Raw genomic sequence first — 22824 nt, 5'->3', positions numbered from 1 at the left:
CGTGGCTCCGTCTCCCCCATCACCACAAGCCAAGGTCTGCTGTCCATTCTAATTGATTTTTCCAGACAGTTGAACACACACCAGTAGGCACCGGACTTTCTACTTGAACCATCTGGGATGAAGAGAAACCATTCCAAAACACACTGTATTGCTGCTCCCCACCTCCTGGAACGGAGAGGAGCAGACTAAATAAAGCCTTTTCTCGGGACCACTAAATAACTATTAGTTTTTGAGCCACTGTGAAAGTGTTTTTAATAGCTCTCACTGCAGGAAAATACAGAGAAATGTAAAGAAAAAACGAAGGGTCCCGGCTGATATCTTACCAGCTAGCGGCAATGACTAATGATTTTGCGTTGTATAACTTTCTGGACTTTTTCCTAAGCAAACACACTTTACCAGTTTGGGACGCAAATTCAGTCCCTCTTATTTATTCAGTAATTGCTGGCGCGGCATATGTTCATAGGAACAGGAAGCCTCACTCCACACCCACTGTTACATACCTAACCCCTCTGCCCCAAGGAATCTGGGAGCACTGGGTCCTGGGGCAGTCATTCTGATTGCAAATGGCAGTTGGAGAGAACGGAACATCCTAAGGTCCCAGCTCCCACAGCACTGGCATAGCGCATGGCGTTGCTATGGAAACTGCCTTGCAAAGCCTGCTGGGATCATGCCTCGCTGGGCCTGCCCCTCGCCCAGAGTCAGGCTCCAAGGTTAGCTGATATCTCACACTTCCAAGTTCAGCCATGTTCTCAAGGTAAGGGTGACCACGGCAGAGGCAGCTGCCTCCAGGGAGGCTCCTGTCCCCCCCACACTCTGGGCCCAGCCCCATCCAGGCCCTGAGGCTAAGCCAGGTCACCAGCTCTGACCCCCTTCTTCCCGGTGCCATCCCCTGGGGGCTGGGGACCTCTCTGGCTGGACACTCCATCCCAATCTTCATCCGAGGAATTTCCACTTCAACAAGAAAGAGGCCTCTGTCCTCATCCCTTTCTCCCCGGATGTCCCTCGGCCCCCAGCCAGAGAACTCCCTGCAGGCAGTGAGAGGAGCCTGCTCCCTCCTCGCCAGGGGAAATCAAGGCGAATTAGCCTCGCCTGTGGGTGACCAACAGGGGCCTTAAATCCCATAGCCTGCTTCCCTGAACAAAGTTCTCATCCGTTGTCTAGAAAAAAGAAGCTGATAACACCGTGTATTAAAAAGAAAAAAAAAAGTTCTGACCTACCAGGCTGCTGTCCACCCATTCTCCAGATGCAAACGTTGAGGTCGTTCACTTCTCGAGAGAGCACCAGCCTCCAGCACCGAAGGTTCATCACACAGCAATTCTCTCAGGAATTCCCCTCTGGCCCCAGCCCCCCAGGCCAGGTAACCACAGCTGACCCAACGGTACTACTTATGGGGCTCCAAGTGCAGCGGTGACCACCCCTCAGGTCCAAGGAGAAGGAGGGTTTTCTTTCCAGGCCAGAGACGACCCCCACTGCCTGGGCCAAGGACACATCTCGTCAACTCAGGGGTCGTGGCAGGAGCTGGGGTGGGCCAGTCCACACAGCGAGAGCCCCTTGGCCTCCCTGAGTGCTGAGGGTAGGCCGGCTGGTCTGCGTGTATGGATGGGTGTTCTTTGAGAGAATTTTAAATATGTTTGTCCCAGATTGAGAAAAGAGAAAAGTAAAGGGGCCGGAGTGCTTGGGAGCTAGCCCTTCCGCTCTCCAGCGTCCTCTCCTCTGCCCACTGGCCCACCCCCGCTGTGTGCCTCGTGTTTGGCATTGGGGCGCCCCTCTGCCTTCCACTGGGAAGCACAGCCAGGGTTGGGGGACGAGGAGGTCTGCACCTTCCCTCCCCCACTCCAGCTCTGGGGACGGCACTTTCTGCTCTGGGGGTCAGGACATGGAAGGCAAAGAGCTGGTGCCACCCGCCCCTCTCCCCCAGCTTCTGGAAGCAGAGGGCCCTGCACAGAGCCGGTCCGAATTCTCACACTCAAAGTCAAACATCCAGTGTTTGGCCTCAGGCTGGGTGGATCGATGGACATCTCATCCGACCAGCTCTGCGAGGCAGGAGGCAAAGGGAGAGGAAAAGCAAGGACAGTAGCACCTCCGGAAGCTGGAGGAGGAGCGGAGGGCTGGGGCTCCCCAAGAGGTGGCAGCTCCCCAGGCAGCGGGGGCAGTGGGGGCAGGGAACGGGGACAACTGGGGAAGCCATCGCCTGCAGCCCCTCCCAGGAGGCTCCCTGGATTCTCAGTTAACAAGTGAGCAGAGGGACTGTGCAAGGTTCTCACACGGTGTCCGCCTTCTCATGTTCCCAGGTCAGCCCTCCCCGGACTCCTCTGCCTTCCTGCCTCCAGCCTCTCCCTGCCAGCCCATCCGAGCCTGCTGCTTCCTTCCTCTCCTTAAAGCACCAGTTTTATTAGGTGTCAGCGTTCTGCTCCCTCCCGAACCTTCCCTGGCTCCCACGCCTGAGGAGGTGCAGCTCAAACCCCACAGCCTGCATGTGAAGGTCTGTTTATCCGGGACAGCCTGCTGCCCTGGCATCATGAATAATGGCACCTCCTCACCCGTCCGGCGTGGCTCAGTGATTGAGTGTCTATCTATGAACCAGCAAATCACAGTTCCACTCCCGGTCAGGGCACATGCCCAGCTTTCGTTCGGGCTTGATCCTCAGTAGGGGGCATGCAGGAGGCAGCCGATCCATGATTCTCTCTCATCATTGATGTTTCTATCCCTCTCTCCCTCCCCTTTCCTCTTGCAATCAATAAAATTATTTTTTTAAATAATAATAATAACAGCACCTCATCTCACGCGAAATGTGTCCCAGTTTGGGCAATAAATGATGCGGTCAACTTGCCTACCGTCCACTCCCAACGCCACACGCCAGGCTGGTGTCCCACGGCCTCGCCGCGAACCCTGAGTCTCCGAGTCAGTGCTGCTTAACTCTGGCTGCTCAGTAGAACCACTTGGGGGGCCTTTAGTAAATACCGCCGCCTGGGCTCGCCCTAAAGCCATTTAATTAAAACGGAATCTCTCCGGACGGAGCCCAGGCTTTGGTGGTTGTTGTTTAAGCCCTGGGTAACTCTGGTGTGCAGCCAGGGTTGGAAATAATTGACCGAGTCAAACAGGTGTCCTGGAACCCTGTCCCCGAGCCTCTCTCAGACATGGTGTCCCTGACTGTTTTCAGAACTTGCTCCCATTGTCTATCACCGTTTTTGAGTCCTACCCAAGCCGCCAAGCTCAGTTCCCACACGGCTTCCCCTTCGTCTGTCTCAAACCCTGAGCTGAAAGGGCCTCCCCTCCCCCACTCCTCCACCCACTCTCCCAACAGCTGTGCTGTATTAAGCCACAATCTGGGTCCACGTGTTCCCTCCTTCATAGTCTATGAGTCCCGTGGGGTGGATCATGTCTAATTCATCCCTGGGACCCCAGGGCCCAGACCCAACTTGCAGTCAAGGTCCCCGCCCCTGGCTGAGTGACTGTTACTGCTGATCCTGAACTTGGGCAGCACCAGCCACCACCATGCTGCCTCTCCAAGTTAACTTTCTTTTCCTGGGTGTGTGGCCTCCCATCCATCCATCCATCCATCCATCCATCTGCTTTGTGTCTGAGGCTGCCTTTTCCATCTCTTCTTCTTGATGCCCAGAACTATTGGGGAACTCATCTCCAGCCCCTGGGCAGCCCATCGGACTGTGTTGCACAAAAATGGTACCCGGTAAATATTAATTGATATCAACTAATTAATGGACAAACAAAATGAGATAGATCCTTATAGTGGAATATTATACCCCAACAAAAAAAAATGAAGCTCTGATACAGACTACAATATAGATAAACCTTGAAAACATCATGCCAAATGCCAGTCACAAAAGGCCATAAATGATACGATATCATTCCTGTGACATGTCCAGAATAGGCCTAGAAACGGGAAATCGATTAGTGGCTGCCAGAAGGTCGGAGAGGGAGGAAGTGGGACTCACTGTTCACAGGTTCGGGGTTTCATTTTAGGTGAGAAATGCTCTGAATTGGAGAGCGGTGACGGTTGCGCAACCTCGTGACTGTACTGAAAACTGCGGAACTGCTCACTGTGAAACGGTGAGCTTATGGTATTTGAATTGTATGGCAGTTAAAAGGAAGCATTGCTGGCGGACCTTCCCTCCTTGACCCTGTTCTCAGGCTTCAATAGCCACTAGGATCCCCGGGATGTTTGCTCAAAGCGCAGCTTCTGGGGCCTCACCTCGGAGCTTCGGAGTCAGCCGATGGGAGCAGACCCTGGGAACCTGCCTCTGACGGTGGCTTTCCAGGGGCCACTTCCCTGCTCCCCGAAGGACTCGGGTCCGAGCACTGAGGAGGCAACCTCAGAACCTCAGAAGACAAATAAAATTCTTGAACCTATTATTTCAGGGGGGGTGGAGGGGGAGGGAAAGCTGAAGATTTCAAACACAACCGAAACTTTGTTTTTAGTCTGCTTCTTATTAAAAACAGACCGGGACCCAAAGAAACCCCATCAGGGGTAGGTAATGAAGTAATCATGATCATCATAAAAGAACAGAATGGAAACACTGCCTGGCCTGGAGCAAACCACAAAAAAAAAAAATGGTCTTCTGCCTCCATGGCTCACCCGAGCCACTCAGATGAAAATACCCGCCTCGCCACATGGAGACACTAATTTGGGGAAGGAGAAGTAAAGGTTAGAAAACCGCCCCTCGCTGCCCCTGCAGGGACCCACACCTACAGACCCCCTCCTCCAGGCCGGCCTGCTCCGTTTCGGTACTCGCACCGTGATTAGGGCTTTCTCTGGGGTTACGAGGAAGCAGAGTTGTAAATCGGTATTAGGATGGGATCAAAAGGAACGTCTGCATGCAATTATTTGGTTTGCAGGCCAGCATGCAGAGGCACGGCCTCCAAGCCCTGCCTCGGTCACGTGGCCTGCTCTCCCATCCAGACGCACACATGACTTCGGATCCCCACGACGGAGGGAAGACAAAGGCTTGGGTGTGTATCACCGTTGCTCCTTTGTTCCAGAATGAAGTCTCACTCCACTAAGCTCAGAAGGGACCCTCCCCGCCATCTCCCCTGGCCGGTCCTGAGCCATGGCAAGAGGCAAGCTCGCGAATAACCTCTTGCCCTGGAAACTGGCAGTTTCTGTAATCTGAGAGCAGGCATCCCTTGCTTAACAGAAATTCACTGAACAGAACTCCAAATCGATTAGTAAGGGGTAAATGAGCAGACATAACGGTTGCGATGCCCGTCTACTGGGCTCCGGGTGCTGTGCTGGGCAATCTCACACCCATGCTCCCATTTCATTCAAATGAGCCATCACAACCACCCCACCGCGGAGGTATTAGGATCCCCCACAGAACAGCAAAGAATCGGAAGCAGGCTCGGTGAGGTTGTCCGCATTTCCCACGCCACAGGGCAGGAAGTGGCATTGTTAAATCAAGTAGAAGATGTTCTCTCCTGGTTCAAGTCCCAGTCGGGCCACAGGCCCAGGTTGTGGGCTCAAACCCCAATAGGGGGCGTGCAGGATACAGCCGATTCTCGCTCATCATTGATGTTTCTACCTCTCTCTCCCTCTCCCTTCCTCTCTGAAATCAATAAAAAATCTATTAAAAGGAAAAAAAGTAAAAGACCTTAAAGGAATGACCCAGGAAAAGAAAATTCTAGGGAATGCAGGGGTCCTGTGAGTCCATCTTGTGGTGGCTGGCGGGCGGAGGCTGCTGTAAGTCACACATGCACAAAGGAAAGCAAAGCCCAGTTCGCCAGATCACATCCGAAGCACTCAGCACTTTGCCAAGCCCAGCCGCCACCTTCATCAATAGGTGTAAACCAGCCGTGGGCAAACTATGGCCCGCGGGCCGGATCCGACCCATTTGAAATAAAACTAAAAAAAAGAAAAGACCGTACCCTTTTATGTAATGATGTTTACTTTGAATTTATATTAGTTCACACAAACACTCCATCCATGCTTTTGTTCCGGCCCTCCGGTCCAGTTTAAGAACCCATTGTGGCCCTCGAGTCAAAAAGTTTGCCCACCCCTGGTGTAAACCAATGGGTTGCGTTTGGGAATGGGTCTGCAGCAGAGAGGCGTTGTCGTGAGCGCATTCTTGCCATCCTAAGTCACAAGGCTCTGGTCTGGGCCCCTGCATTCCAGTCCAGCCTCCTTTGTCGCTGCCTCTCCATTCCGCTCTGAGTTCCAGCCGGATGGCACATGGCTGTCCCTTGAGGGCACCACAGTCCTTGCTGCCTCAGGCCCCTGGCTCCTGCTCTCCCTCTGCCTGCCCTTCTCAGTGACCCCAACTTCATTCATTCCCTGTGATTGGAGGGAAGCTTCACGCGGCCAGGGACTTTGGTTGGCTTTTTCACCACTGCGTCTCAGAGTCTAGAACAGAGCCTGGAACATAGTCAACACCATAAATACCTGTTGAGAGAACCAGTGAGTAAACAGATGAATAAATAACATTTCAGACTTCAGCTCCCACCTTATTCCCTCCGTTGTTGGGTTTTCTCTGGGTCACATGCCCCTGGTTAAATGCTCTGGTTTCTGACCTGCCTTTCTCTTTATTGTGTATATTCAGGTGTGTGATTATGTGTCTGATGGGTGACTCTCCCACAAGACCTCCATGACGGCAAGGGGTGCTCCGCTGACCATGATACTGTCGGTGACGGTTGTGTGATAGTGTTGCGTAAATGTGTGATGGATGAATAAATGGCCAAGCAAGTCTTAAGGAGGTCAAGACTTCCTGAGCTATTTTTATTATATGGTACTCAGAAGAACTAAGAAAAAATAAGTTGGGAATCAATAGATGGAAAAGGCAGTAATCTGATTTTTAAAATGGGCAAAGGCGCTGAAGAGACATTTTTTCCAAAGAAGACATCCAAATGGCCATCAGATATATGAAAAGGTGCTCAACATCACTAATCATCAGGGGTGATCCACAGAGATGATCAGAATGACTCTTTATATTTAAAAAAAAAAACAAAAAACAAAGAATGAATGTCTTAAGGATGTGGAGAAAAGGAACCCTGTACACTACTGGTGGAAATATAAATTGGTACGGCCATTATGGAAAACAGTAGGAGGTTCCTCAAAAAACTAAAAACAGAACTACCATAGGATGCAGCAATCCTGCTGCTGGGGATGTACTCAAAGGAAGTGAAAGCAGGACCTCGAAGAGATATCTGCTCCCTCTGTGATTGCCCTAGTCACAGTAGCCAAGGCGTGGAGTCCACCTGAGTGTCTGTGGACAGGTGAGTGGATAAAGAAAATGTGATAGGTATATATTTATAGTACATAATATCCTATATAATAAAAGCCTAATATGCTAAGTGTCTGGTCATCCAGTGACTGGTCGACTGTTCAACCAATCAAAGCGTAACAGGCTAATGATATGCTAAGGCCCGTTCAACTGCTTGCTATGACGTGTACTGACCACCATGGGGTAGACACCCCGACTGGTAGGTTAGCTTGCTACTGGGGTCCAGCGGATTGGGACTGAGCGAGATGGGCTGGACATGCCCTGGAGCCCTCCCGCAGTCCCTCCCTGGCCCTGATCGTGCACGGGTGGGGTCCCTTGGCCTGGCCTGTGTCCTCTCACAATCTGGGACCCTTCAGGGGATGTTGGAGAGCCAGTTTCAGCCTGATCCCGCAAGCCACTCCCCTCGGAGGGCACCTGACTCAGGGCTCATGGCTGGCAAACACTGTGGTGGCAGCACAAGCCTCTCTGGATTGGGACTGATTGGGCGCGAGGCAGGTGCAGAGGGGCCGAGATGAGCAGGAGCGGCAGGTAGGAGCTGCAGGCAGGTAGGAGCGTTGGACTGTGGGTTTGGGCCCGATCCCCACAGGCCACCCTGAGGGACCCTACCTGTGCATGAATTTGTGCACTGAGCCTCTAGTATATTTATAAGGGAATGTTATTCTGACATTAAAAAGAGGACATTTGCAACAATGTGGATGAACCTGGAGAGCATTATGCTAAGTGAAATAAGCCAGACAGAGAGAGATAAATGCTGCATGCTATAACTTATATGTGGAATCTAAAAAAAAAGAAAGAAAAGGTCAAACTCATTGTACTGGAGAGCAGATTGGCTGTTACCGGGAGCTGGGAGTGGGAGAAATAGAGAGATACATGGTAAGGCAACAAACTTTTAGATATAAAAGGAATAAACTCTGGGACCTAATGTACAGCATGGTGTCTATCGTTAACAATACTGTATTGTATACTGGAAATTTGCTAAGAAGGTAGGGCTTAAGTGTTCTCACCACCAAAAAAAAAAAAAAAAAGTAACAATTTGAGGTGATGGATATGTTAATTAACTTGATTGTGGTAATCATTTCACAATGTGTATTTATACCAAATCATCACGTTGTGCACTTTAAATATATACAATTTTATTTGTTAATTATACCTCAATAAAGCTGGGAACCAAAATCATGTCTAAACGGCCAATTATTTCTCTCCAGAAGAACACATTCCTGGTTTTCGAACGAAAATCGGTGGGAAAACGAGGTTCATTTAAAAGTCCGTCGCCTGGTAGCCATTCCTGATGGAGTGCCTGTGCCCCATTAAGTTCGGGGACCTTCGTGAGATTAATCTGATTTACTGCTCATGCGCTTCCTGAAGCATGTGGTGACGGGCAGAAGATGTGGGCTGTGAACGCCTGGGGGGATGTGTAAAATCTTCCCAGGAGCCAACAGCCGATCCGTGCTCATGGCTCAGTGTGCAGGGCTGCCCGGCAGACCCTGGTGAAAACCTCAGCGCCTGGGGCAGGCTGAAAGCCGGGACATGTGGAGGCCAGAGACGGGGCTGGGACAAGCCACCAGTTGACAAGTTCCCCCGCAGACCACCCTGCCACTTCCTCTTTGCTGGTAAAAGGTTTGTCATCTGTGCCCACGGGGGGACTACCTCAGTCATGGGTTTGCTGATGGGCACGGGAGGCCTGGGGACCACAGAGGTCCCGGAACCGGGCAGAAGCCACGGGAGCCAGAGCAGGCAGAACCCAGGTGCAGGGCAGCTGGTCTCACTGAGGCCCCCAGTCATCCAGCACGGCCACTGGCTCCAGGGCCAGAGGTCTGATTGGTCACCTCTATCTTGGTGCTCATGGGGGCGGGGGATTCTTTCAACACAGGCAGGTGTGTTTTTACCTGCCCTAGTAGGCTGGGTCGGTCCTGCTGGCAGCTCGGGGGGTGGGGGGCGGGGACGGACAAAATATACAAAATACAACACTTAGCATGTTAACGCTTTTTAATTTTATAGCCCAGTGATGTTAAGTAAATTTACAATATTATGCAACTATCACCATTTCAGATCATTTTAATCATCCCAAACAGAAACACTGAACCTATTAAACAAAAGCTCCGCAGCCCTCCCCTCTCCAGCCCCTGGTGACCTCCATTCTATTTCCCATCTCTCTGAAATCACCTACTCTAAGCCTCATGTAAGTGGAATCCACAATACTTGCCCGCTGGTGTCTGGCTTATTTCATTTAGCACGATGTTTTAAAGTGCATCCGGATTGTATCATGGGTCCAAATCTCACTCCTTTTTAAGGCTGCATAATATTTCGTTGTATGGATATACCACATGCTGCGTATCCATTCATTCATCTGTTGGTGGCACGTGGGTTGTTTCCACCCTTTGGCTATTGTGAATAATGCTGCTATGGACATGGTGTGCGAATAGCCAACCATCTTAGTTTCAGTTGAGATCTTAGTTTCAATTCTTTTGGATGTACACCCAGAAGAGGGGCTCCCGAATCATATTGTAATTCTATTTTAAAAAGTAGAATTAGTGCTGCCATGAACAGGAGGTGCTACGCAAAGTCATCAGCTGGGTGTGAAGTGGGGAGGGGACGTGGGAGATGTATGGAGAGAGAAGATATAAAATAATCACTTTAGAAAGAGAATAGAAACTGACTAGGGAAACACTTCAGGATTGCCAGGTTGTGTTGCATGATCATTTGAGGTTTGTGGTCATGAATTTAAAATGAAAATTGCCTCCAGGAATTGTGTGTGTGTTTACGTGCTTGGCATCTATCATCCTTTACGTACCATTTAGCACTTGCTTTGGCTGCTCCCGATGTGTGTACGCGCAGTATCCCATAGGATTGAGGCCCCGGGGCTGAGGTGACCATTCCTCCAGTGGCGGGCAGCTAGTCATTTCCAATTTTTCACTAGGATAAGGGAAGCTGCAGTGAGGACTCTTTCTCTGCTGCCTCAGGCACAGAAAACTCTTTCTCCAGGGAGGTAGCAAGAAGCAGATTTTCTGGGTCATAAGGTAAATGCATTTTAAAGTTCAATAGATTCTTCAATTGCTCTCCAAGGTGACTCTACCAATTTACACTCACCCCAACGGAATATGAGAATGGCCCAGGTTCATCCGACTTTCTATTTTGCTTGTCTGAGGGAATCAAAAGGGATCTTCTCCTTGTTTTAATTTATATTCCCGTTATTATTAGAGATGCTACATCTTTTCATAGGTGTCTTGCCCACTTGGATTTCTCTCTCCTCTTGTGTAATGTCCTTGCCTATTCTTTGCCCTGCTTTCTTTTGCATTGTTTACTTTTTCATATTGATTTATAACAGATACTTATATATTTGGAATATTAATTATCTGTATATTGTAACTATTGCAAATATTTTCCTTAGCTGGTTGCTGCTAGATTTCAATGTTGTTTAATGCTATCTTTTGATGCGATTGACTTTATTGGTATTCCTTAATGGCTTTTGTGTCATGTCTTATTTCACAAGCTTTCCCTGCCACAAATCCATAAAAATAAGATATTTTCTTGTAATCCTTTTGTGGTTGTTTTGATTACACTTTTTATTCTGAGGTGACTGTAGATTCACATGTAGGTGAACAAAATAGTACAGCGAGATCTTGTGTTCCCTTTGCCCGCTTTCCCCCAGTGGTGACATCTGGCAAAATTATAGTGCAAATATCTCAACCAGGTTACTGGCATGGATACAATCGAGATGTAGAGCAATTCCTTCACCTCGAAGAGCCCCTTGTTGCCTCTTTACAACTATATCCACTTGTCTGTGTCTTAGTCCCCACCCTCTGCCACCCCGTCCTTAACTCTGGCAACTACTGATGTGTCTCCATTTCTATAATAATGGAATCATACACCGTGTAAGCTTTTTGGATTGGCTTTCTTCATTCAGCATGAGGCCCTGGACATTTAAGTTGATTCGTGTAACAATAGTTTGTTCCTTTTTCTGCTGAGAAGTATTCCCTGGGATGGACACAGCCCACTTTGTTTGACCATTCCTCTGTTGAAGGACGTTTGGGTTTCTTCCAGTTTGGGGCTATTACACATAAAGTTGTTATGAACGTTTGTGTACAGACTGTTCAAAAGCACAATTGTAAGGTGGAATGATTAGGTGCATGTTAAGTTTTTTGAGAAACTGCCTTTTCCCCCCAATGGCTGTACCATTTTACATTTCCACCTGCAGAGTATAAGTGACCCAGTTCCTCACACCCTGGTGAGCAGCGGATGCTGTCCTTATTTTCATTTTAGCCATTGTCATAGGTGTGCAGCGGAGCCTCCTGTGGTTTTAGTCGGCATTTCCCCACTGGCTAAAGATGTTGGCCATCTTGCCACACGCTTATTTACCACAGACGCGGTCTCTTCAGGGAAATGCCTGTTCGTGTCTTTTGCCCATTTTCAAATGCACTTGTTTTGGGGTTTTTACTGTTCAGTCTGGAGGGGTCTCCCTACATTCTAGGATGCTAGCCCTCTGTGAGATAAGTGTTCTGCAAATCCTTTCTCCTCGCCTTTAGCACATCTTCTCCTCTCTTTATGGGCTCTTTCACAAAGCAAAAGTTTCTGCCTGGCCAGTGTGGCTCAGTGGTTGAGCGTCAACCTATGAACCAGGAGGTCACGGTTTGATTCCCACCTGGGCTGTGGGCTCGATCCCCAGTGTGGGGCTTGCAGGAGGCAGCTGATCAATGATTCTCTCTCATCATTGATGTTTTTCTCTCTCTCTCTCTCTCCTCTCTTTCTCTCTCTCTCTCCCCACTTTCCCCTCTGAAATCAATAAAAATATATATTTTTTAAAAAGCAAACGTTTCCAATTTGGATGAAGCCCAATCATCCAAATGTTTGGCGTCAAGGCTAAAACATCTGCTAAGCCCAAGGTCTCAAAGACGCTGCCTGTGTGTGTTTTTCCAACCGTTTTCAAGTGCCATGTTTCATATTTAGGTTTGCATTCCATTGTGAGTTACTTTTTGTGTAAGGTGTGGGGTCCAGGTGCAGATTCGTTTTTTGGGCCGATGGATGTCCAACTGTTTCAGCGCCATTCATCCCGAAGGCGCTCCCTCCTGCCCTGAGTTGCTTCTGCACCTTTGTCAAGTCCCTCGGGCATATTTGTGTGGGTCTATTGCTGGGTTCTCCTTCCTGTTCCATGGATCTATGTGTCTGTCCCTCTGCCAACACCACGCAGCCTTAGTTACTGTCACTGTATAATGTCTGGGAAGTTGGGTAGATTAATTCTCACTTAATGTTTCTTTTATAGAATTATTTTAGCTATTCTAGTTTCATTACATTTTCACATACAAATTAGAATAAGTTTTCTATATCTATGCAAAAAATTATTTCACAAGCTTTTTTATTACAGAACCATAAAAATAATCTGTTTTCTAATTCTTTTGTATGTTTAAAAAATATTTTGCTCCTTAAGTAATCTACAGTTTTGTATTACGAATGGTGCAAAGTAGGGATCAAGCTTGATTTTCAGTTTCTGCAGTCATTTCTCCCGACATTTTAAAGTGAGTGCTTTTTCACTTATTTGAAATACCAATTTTATTGTGCTCTAACGTCCCATATATCTGAGGGTCTGTTTCTGCGCTCACGGCTCGGTTCCACTGGTCTGTCTGTCTCTTCAGCTGGTGTTAGGAGTTTTTATTCTTTTCTTGTTTTATTTACCTTTATTCATTCCAATGCGTATTTATGCCAGCAGCACTTTTTTCCTATGTTGTTTTAATTTCTATAGCTTTAACGATATTTTCTGTATCTGGCAGGATATGTTTCCCTTCATTGTTCTTTTTCAAAACGGTCTTTTCTTATGCATTTTCCTCGTGTGAATATTAATCATTGCCATGTCCATTTTAATTAGAATTCCCAGGGAGGTGGTCATGGGGATTGTACTGAATTTATAAATAACTTCCACAATGGATCTCTTCATAGCATTGTTTTCTCAATACAGTATATATCCCCTATATCCCCCTTTATTTGGGTCTTCTTTTGTGTTCGTTATTAAGTTTTATGGTTTTCTTCGCATAAGTCTCGGACATTCTTTTGGGGGCTCAGTCTTAAGTATTTTGTGAGTTTTCATTGTGTTGTGAAGAGGATGGTTTTCACCTACATTTTCCGATGGGTCGCTGTCATGTAGGAACATGGCCCTTTGGCATGGGTGTTCCCATAGGATACTCTGCAGCCCTGCTTCTCCAGCTCCCACTGGCCGTGATGTGGGAGGGGCCCGCACGGCCGGGAGAGGGGCTGGCCGTGGCAGCACATTGCAGACAGAAAGGATCTTATGAACACACAGGAGTCTGCTGTTACTTTAAAGGCTTACCGCAGGGACCCGGGCCCATAAACACTCAGGCGAAGAGGTTTTATGAGGGTTGGGGCTGAACCCAGCCCTCCCTCTCTCCCACCCCTCCCCCTGCCTGCACTGAGCCAGGCCAGGGAACCTGGGCAGGGGTCTCTGGGTGTGTCACTTCCCCTTTCCCCGCCCTCTCTGGCGGCCATGCTGAGCAGGATACACACACACTCACACACACACACACACACACACACACACACACACACACTCTGGGTCAACTCCAGCAAAGCATGCCTTATCACTTCTTGTTGCTGACTCAGCTCTTTGGGGAGGAGGCGGAGGATCTTCAAACCAAGTGGCAAGCAATCACCCACATCTCTGGGATGACAGAGCAGCTCAATGGTCATTCCCAGAAACATACCCCGCAGCTCCAGGCAGGACTTGTGGGGGTGCACAGGCCTGCTCCCTGATCCCTGCTCCCCGCCCCCCTCCTGCAGCAGCTCTGCCCTCGGCAGGCCACCCCTCAACCTCCCAGACCCCCGGGGGCTGCCGGTTACACTGCCTGCGAGCTGGGTTTAGAGGAGTCACTCCAGGCAGCAGGAGACGACCAGTCTCTCGGGAGAAGGGGCGCTCTCCTGCCTGGGAAATGGCGCCTGTGATTCAGACCAGGGAGAAGAAGGAGATTCGTGGCCCAGTGTGGCTTCTGTTTGTCCCATGTTGTTGTCTGGCCCCATTACTCACCCCGCAGGCCAGGGTGACATAGCCAGTCTAGTGCTTACTCACACACCACATCCCCTTGGGGTCTGGGGTGTGGTGGTGTGTCCTTCCCAGACAGATGGGGAGCCCCCTGGGGGAACAGAGCCTCATCCTCTGTGGCCCCAGGGGATACAGCAAGTGCCTAGTGACAGCTGCCTGCCATGTTCAGAGCTTGTCTCCAGCACATCCGTTCCAACAGGGTACATGTGTGTGTGGAGGGGGCATGCAATGCCCACACCCCAGCCTTGTGATGGTTGCACACGTTCCAAGCTGTCCACCAGCCCATGCAGAGAGCCCTGAAACTGGCCGCTACTTCAGGGTCCTGTCCACCAGCCACAAGAAGGAGGGGGGAGGAGTTCTGCTGTGGTACCTCCACTCCTCTCCCCCACCCCCTGCTGGTCCAGGCCCTCTCACTCAGACCCTCCCCCTTGTTCCCCCTCTCTCTCCTGGCCACGCTCCTCTCTCTCTGGTGGGACGCTGATGCTTGGTCCCCCGGGCCCTGGCGTGTGTTGTCTACCTGCTCTCAGCCTGCATGTGCTCAGAGGGAGGGAGGCGGACTTCCGCTCCCACAGATGTGGGTCCCCAAGAGGAACCATTGACTCCCTTTGCCATGACGGGCCACCTGGCAGCGTGGACCCACTGTGGGGATCCGCTCAGAGTCTCCATCTCTCTTCACCTTGAATCCAGTGCCCCATGAATCCCCTGGGCATTGGTACTGCCAGGGGCTCAGGGGTTTGCCAGGCCCCAGATGTGGGGTGTGGGCGATGTGGAAAGAAAGGAAAAACCCAACGCTTCCCCACGGGGACTCGTGGGCCTGCCCAGCATCTCGCCTGGCCTTCTGAGTCTGAGCACGAGTTCCTTGTCCCAAGGAAGGGCGATGCTCTGGAAGATTGCCCCCAGCCCTTCAGAGGAGGAGGACCATCGTAGGACTGAGAAAGCCCCTCCCAGCTGATGATGCTCCGCCCACACCCACACCTCCTCCCTGAAAGCTCTGGGGACAGATGTTCCAGGCACAGGTGGGCCAGGAGCCGCGGGCCCAGAGCAACAGGAGAACCCCCCACCCCCACCGTCCAGCCCAGGCCCCCGGGACCCTGGCTCACTGTTTCTGGGCACAGCCGTGTGAAGAGGGCCCTGGGACGGCCATCAGCCACACGGCCAGGGAACGCCATTCTCCTTGCTCCCTCCTAGACCCAGAGGGAACACCAGGTTCAACCAATCAACTTGTACTTTGGCTGCACCAGCTGCGGATCACACCCCATTCCCATAGACGTGGTCCCTGTCCAGCAGCACCGGGCTTCCCGGCCCTTTCTGCACAGGGTGGGCCCTGAGGCTGGACACTGAGGCACGGCCATGACACCCAGCACAAGGCCTACCTGCCTTCCCGTCAGGGTCGCTCCACGATGTCAGGGCCAAGACGTCTTCCTGAGCCGGGGTTGGAGGATGAAGGAAGGCGTGTGGGTGTTAGTGAGGCCACAAGGGCGGACCCAGCTGCTGGGCTCCTCCACCAGCCAGCCCGGGGCTGACCGGCTGCTTCTATGTTGGTGGTTAACGTTGTATAGAGATCCCTCCTGCAGCAAGTGAGACCCATCTGCTCAGACAGACACCCAGCCCAGGGCAGGCAGCCCAAGGCTCCAGGCTTCGGCGGGCAGGCCTTCCTGGCGTAAAGCTCTGTGTCTGATGGGAAATTGGTGGGGAAGCGGGGAGGGTGGGGAAGGGTAGGGGGGGGCGGTCCTTCCTTTCTGGTCTAGGAGCCTCTGGCGGCTCAGCCTTTTCTTCAGTAACGTTTTCACGTGGATCCTGAGTTCTGGGTCTGGGCAAACCCCCTCTGGGAAAGCAGCGTCAGAGCTGATATCAGACGGAGCTTACACCCCAGCCAGGCAGGAAGACAGGGAGCCTAACGACCAGCAGAGAGGGAGACAGAGATAGAGATGGGGCGGGCATGCAGGGGGCTGGCACAGCAGGCAGCTGGGGTCCTGGTAGTGGGCGGGGAGGTGACGGGAGCACAGCCATGGGACCCCCAGCCCACAGGACTGGTGGGGCTGGGCAGGTTCCTGCCAGGGGATTGGTCGTGGACTATGGGGCACGAAGCAGGACCGGGACCTCCAAACAGGCCTGAGTGAGAATGCTGCCTCTCTCGTCTCTGTCCCCGTGGGGAGGGGGGGAGTGGCTCCCAGCCAGGTCCTGCAGCCGCCAGCACAGCAAGCTTGGGTGGGGCCCCTTCACCTCCTGGCCACCTTTCCCTTGTGCTGGGATCCTCTGGAGGTGCTCAGAGGCCTCCGACGCACACACCTGCCGGGAACCTATCTCACACCAGAGCGCACGTTAAGCTCTGATGTTAAAACAAATGCAATGCAGGCCCTTCCCTGAAGGACTTCCTGGTGGGGAGGGAGCAGGAGCAGCAAATAGACGCACAATCGTGCAAGGAAAATGGGATGCATAGCCAGTCCTGGGGGCACCGAGGGGAGGCCCCCCGAATTGGGGTGGCAGGAGGGCAGACTGTGCATCCTGCAGGGACCACCGCCACCCAGCCCAGCCTCGGCCCACTGCTCCCAGGCCCTCCTGGCGCTCCCACCCTTCCCTAGGGTGGCCAACAGCCAACAGGAAAGAGAGCACCCTCCCTCGGGGTGCTTCCCCCAAGGTTGTTTTGGGCTGAGGAGACACACCCCTCTCCAAAGACCCAGCCAATTAGCCGGGCCTGGTGACTAACCCTTTGCACCTGAGAAAACCCAGAGTGACTTAGCTAAGTGGCCAGGTTCCCTGTCATGTGACCATCAGTCGCTCACAGGGGCCCGATATTCAGGTCACACATCCATGTTATTGAGTGCCTGCCATGCGGAAGGTCTCATGCTAGGTGAGGCTCACACTTCCCTGAAGGTAGGCAAGGTGTTGGGTTATCATCTGATGCTGGGTAACTAACCACCCAAAACTTAGTGACTTAAAGCGACAGCCACATTTATTCTGCTCATGATCAGGACTCAGCAGGGCCAGCTGTGTCTCCTTGGCCTCAGCTGGGGCAGCTCAAAGGCTCGGAGCAATCAGCAGTCACCTGAAGGTGCTCACTCACATGCCTAACCCCCAGCTGGGAAGAGCCAACAGCTGGGGACAGGATCAGCGGGGCTCCCCGAACACCTCCCCCTCCAGCACCACAGCTTCTGAGTGGACAGGCGGACATCTGGCCCCAGGGCCCCTGGGCATGTGCCCGGGCGAGAGGAAGCCAGACAAATGCTGTATCCCCTTTCCCAACGTAGAAGCTGGGGTCACGCAGCAACATTGCTGCCTCCGCTAATTACAAGCATCTCATCAAAGCTGGCCCATACAAGGAGAGGACAGCGAGGCTCCACCTTTCGTGGGGAAGCGTGTCAAAGAGTGTGCGAACGGGAGTGTGAACTTGCGATAAACGCACCACGCAAGACAAAGGTCATCGCCCGTGCTGCACGGGGCCCGGAATGAAGTGGCTTGTCAATCACTCAGAACCAGGTGAGTATTTGTGGCCACGTCTTCCGGCTCTGAGCCCAGGCCCTCCTCCAACCCGCCACCTGGCTCGGTGACAAAGGGCTCAGAGTCCCTCGGAGCATCTGATAAAATTTATAGTCAATTTTCCCAGGAGGAAAAAAGCATACATAAAAGTGCGTCTGTAAATTTGTCGGGGGCACTTTCTGTTTCTGGCCCAGGATGTAAGAAGCCACAAGTCGCTACTCCGTCCTAACAAGCAAAAAGCTGGACAAATAGAAAAATCAACAACTTTTCTCGGATTGGTCAGTGAGGTGGGGTCACCGGGCAAACCCCTGCCCGCACCCCCGGTGAGAGAGGCCAACAGGTGAAGGCTGTAATGGACGAGTTGCTGGAGGCTCCGTGAGGACCAGGCTGAGAGAGAAAAACTCCCAGGGGGCGGGGGACCCAGTCACCAGAGGTCCCCACACTTGTGTGAGTTTTTCCTCTAAGAGCTCACCAGGTTCCCAGAGTAAAAACAGCGGGGCCTTGACTTACGAGTTTAATTTGTTCCGAGACCGAGCTCATTAAGGAGCTCTTTAACTCAAATTACTCTATCAACTCAATGCAAAAAATCGGCAGAGAGACAGCTGGTATCTCAAAAAACTCGTTAGTCGGGACACTCGTAAGTCAAGGCCCCACTGTAGTAGAGGAAAATCCTTCGTGCTTCCGGCAGGGAGGGGAAAGGAACCATTTTCAAAGACCCGGAGCCCACTGTCCTTACCAAGGCCTGGTCTCGGGGAACGGGTTAACCAGAGCTCCCTGAGCTGGGAGAATGCAAGCAGCCCACTCTAGCCTGCGCTAGCCATCCTGTCCCACCAAAGGGGGGAAATGCCGGGAAGCACGTATGACGTTCACAGTCCAGAGGTACAGCTCACAGAAAGAGACCTGCCCAGCTGGTGTGGCTCAGTGGTTGAGGGCTGACCTATGACCCAGGAGGTCAGGGTTCGATTCCTAGTCAGGGCACATGCCCGGGTTGTGGGCTTGATCCCCAGCAGGAAACATTTAACACTTTAACCAAATGTCTGTGAAGCATTTCCCATGCCTCATCTCATTTGATCCTGTTCTCCCTGTGTGATCTACAATAATCTGCTTCCTATTGATATTTACTGCAGTGTTGTTGACAATTACCTGAAAGAGAAGTTGGGGTGCTTCCCTGGGCTGGAAAAAGTTTAGCTAAATCAGAAAGCAGGTCTAATTAAGCAAGTTTGTTCTTTATCTATAAAAGGCTAAGTTGACTCGCACATGCCCGATACATATAAAGCTCTCACTGGTGCCAATCACACACGTGTTTCGATTTGTCATTGTCGATCGTGAATTTGGTTGACACTTGTATTATAGAGAAAGGGCGACTGGTGATATTAAAATATTTCATCTTATTAATTTCCTTTTGATGTGCACAAATTCGTGCACCAAGCCACCAGTCTTGATATAAACAACTTTATGAGAGACTTCACATTACTAGCTTACTTCCCTTAAGACTCAGCTGATGAAAGGTGATACAGATTAGAAAGAGAAAGGACCTTCCAATGATGGGGGGCTCAACCCAGTGGGGTCTGAAGGCAAGGCTGCCCTGAGCCGGAGCCTCAAGTATTTTGTTGCTTTGGAATGCAAGATAGCAGAAGTGGAAGGAAGGAGCAGGTGACAAGGGTGCCAGCCTCGGCCTGGACTGAGGGGCCCAGGGGGACATCTGCCCATGGGAGACAGACCAGGGGCCTGGGAGGGCTTTACAGCCCCGAGGGGACAGTGGGCTCCATGTCAGACCGGAAGTGGCTGGGCCGACCTGGGAGCCCTGGGAGCAGGTTCGAGCGTTGGGAGCCCACCCATGCATCCCTGTGCACCTGCCTTCCGAGTGTTTGTGGCCCTGGGTTCTCCCTTGGGGTTCCGGGAGAGCCTGGGCATCTCAGCCGAACACTGCTTCTAAGAAGAGCCAGAGAAAAGCTGACCACACCTTCCTCACGATACCCAAGAATTGGTGCCAAGGCACCGAGACACTGTGCCAGGCCAGCTCATGTCTCACCACCTTGCCGGAAGCAGCAGGACCCTGGCTCTGCCTCACTCCTGCTTTCTGGTCTCTTGTGAATGTGATTCCTAGGCAGAAATTCTAGCTGCAAGGGAGTCTGTAATGGAGCTACATTTCTCACCTCTAGTCACGGGGAAGGCGCACTAGAAAGAGGAAATGGATGCTCCTGGTCTTATCAAACTGTCAGCAAATCTGGCACGTTAAGTCTGCATTTTACAGGTGGTGACACTGGGGTGTAGAAAGAGAAGCATGTGAAACAGAGTCACCTCCCAGCACCTAGCCAAGCCAGGACTTAAGCAGTGGGGTGTCAGCAAATGTTTACAAACCAGTTCTCCATGGGCAGTTCCAACATGCATGTTAGTTGGTATTTTTCTTTATGTTCATGAATAAAACAAACGTAAAACAACAAAGACATATGTGAAAACTTTGCTCTTTCTTAAAATGGCCTGAAGGAACTTAAAATTCGGTTCCTCGGTTGCAAGTGTTCAATGCACACATCTGGTTGGGGTGATAGTGCTGGATGGAGCAAATATAGAACATTTCCGTCATCACAGACGGTTCCACTGACAGCACTGGGCCTGGAAGGAAGTCAGAGACCATGTGGAAGAGGGGTTCTTGGAGGGGAAAGGCCTTGAAGGACCAACTACCATAACCAGGGCCCCACCCCAGGCCCAGGCCTCCCTCCTTCGCCCGCCCAGCCCCAGCCCCAGCCTGAACTTGTTCTCAGGCTGCCTGCCCTGACCGGAGGCCTGTCTGCAGCCCTCCCCACTGTCCACCGGTGGAGAATGGAGCTTGTGGGGACTTGCAAGGACCTGACCAGGAGCCAACAGTTGCGGGAGCAGCTGAGCCTCCTCAGACCACCAGTGACTGCAGCCCAGCGAGGTGGAGCCCACAGGAGCACCACCCACCTGCCTGAACCCCAAAGAGCTTGGAGGACAGAAACCTAAGCTCCGGAAGGGAGCTGGCTGGGGCCGGAAGTGATTCTGTGGCTCCAGGAGGGGCGGGCACTGCGTGTGTGTTTCTCCGAATCTTTGATGCACCTCAGAGACTTTGATGTTGGAGGATGTCCCTGGCCAAGCTGGCCTTGTGCTGTTTGCTCTGGGGTTTTGCTTTTCTTTATGTTTAAATTCGTGTCATTCCATTGGTTCTATAAAATGCAAAACAAGTGACCCAGCAGAAAAGAAATGCCCTACAGTGTATAGGGCAGGGGAGGCCAGAGCCTGTGTGTGGCTGGCGGGGTACCGCTGAGAGCAAAGTCCCACGCATCCACCTCACACGTCGAGGATTTGGGGCGCAGACACGTTAAAAATCTAGTCTTTACAGAATCTGTGTCCTTCTCGTGGGCTGGTCCTGCCGACAGAACATAGGCCTATCTTTGGGGCACCAACCTCTGATGCAAGTGCCGGCTGGCATTCCTAGGGACAAAGGAAGGGGATGCCCCAAGCTTAGTGGAGAGGGTCAAATGACTGCTTTTGTGCCTCCTTGTTATTCAAAACATGTCACTGTTGCAGGACCTGATCTGAAAGTTGCTTGCATTGTAACTTACCTCCCCCTGAAGACTCATAGTCCCACCTAATCCTCGGGGACACCAATGTTTCCCTAACAACCCGATAGTCATTGAAGCGGCCAAGTTGGCTGAGAGCAGGAGAGCGTGCTGGTGGTGTATGGGGAGGAAAGACTGGAGAGATCAGACCTTTTTCACTTCCTTCAGGATCTTCAGTGTCTTCCTCATACCTCCTGGCACCACCACCATGAATCACACCTCATCCCACTCACCAGGGTCTCACCTGTGGCTCCTCCCACCTGCATCTGTGGCTTCGACCGTGGTCAGGAATGGTCAGTGTGTGTCCAAGGCCTGGCAGTAAACACACAGAAGGGCTGCGAGTCTGGCCTTTGGGGCTGGAATTTGTCCTGGTGGCCAGGACTGGTTTCCCGCTTCCTCTCATCTGCCTCCAGCTGCAGCCAGCAGGGACAGGCTGCCTGTGTGTCCCGGAGCGCTAGGGGGCCTGGCAGCTCAGTGCCACACTTGCTGCCCAGAGCGGGACTCCCTGGCCACAGGCCATGGCCATGTATTTGGGGGCAGGGGGCAGTCAGAGAACAGCATGAGCAGCTGGGGTGGGGGTGGGGGGGGCACTGAAGCAGCCTTATGTTCGGTCAGCAGCAGCTCAGGGGAGGTGAGCTCATCAGAGCGTATTCTAGGAGCCTGTTTGGCTGGTGAGAGGTGGATGGTGGGAGCACTGTGCTTTGGAGTGGGGGGAGGGAGGGCATGCGTGGGGGGGGAGGGGGTGCCAGCACCCAAGGGAGGACCCAGGGGGAGATTTCTAGAGCTGCTGTGTGATGAACTCCACAAACTATACTGTTGCTGCCCTGGTCAGTCCTAAACACTGTGCACATGTGGGCGTGCGCACGATCACACACACACACACACACACACACACACACAGGTCCCTGGGTTGCGTGAGTTGGCCTCAAGGCCTTTTCTTTCACAAGGTCCCAGATTACTTGTCCAACATGGATGCTTCCTAAATGCCAATCCCAGGGTGTGCCGACTCCCATGGGGTCCCCAAAATCCCCCACCAGCCCCAGGGCCAGCTCCCAGGCTCCCAGGACTCTCCCCAGGTGCACCTCTGACAGACTGAGGCAGAGGGCAGAGGCCTGCGCCAGGGTTATGCAGTGGGGTCTCTCACACACCCAGTGTGGCTGCCTTTGCCTTTTACCAGCAGGTAACTGCGCCATGGGGGGCTTGGGGTAGGAAGGAAAGGGGGTCCCAGCCTCTGGCAATCCCTCCAGTTCCTCTTCCCCAAACCAGGACAAATAAACACACACTGCAAACACTCCAGTGTGTGCCGTCAAGGCCCTTTCCCACCAGCTACCACCCAAGCCTGGCCTGTCTAGGGGTCCTGCCCCGCCCCCCCGGATCCCAGCCCACAGTGACATGTCACGGGTCTTCCTGTCTGTTCCTCCGTCCGGGGTTCTCCGAGCTCTCGGACTGAGTAGGGCATTGTTGGTGTCCGTCTCACAGCAGAACTCAGCCCAGC

At 52.1% G+C, this 22824-nt stretch overlaps 1 long non-coding RNA gene across 1 annotated transcript; it reads left to right on the top strand.

Moving 5' to 3' along the window:
• Positions 1–562: 562 nt before the first annotated feature.
• LOC102765415 lies at positions 563–2469 on the top strand. The gene is made up of 3 exons (XR_435855.2): positions 563–754; positions 1221–1357; positions 2292–2469. It is a non-coding gene; the product is annotated as an uncharacterized LOC102765415 (long non-coding RNA).
• Positions 2470–22824: the final 20355 nt, after the last annotated feature.

This window comes from Myotis davidii, unplaced genomic scaffold (assembly GCF_000327345.1).
Source record: "Myotis davidii unplaced genomic scaffold, ASM32734v1 scaffold238, whole genome shotgun sequence".
NCBI classification, from domain to species: Eukaryota; Metazoa; Chordata; class Mammalia; order Chiroptera; family Vespertilionidae; genus Myotis; species Myotis davidii.
Note: the sequence above shows the minus strand (reverse complement) of the source record. Positions and strands in the feature narration are given on the sequence as shown.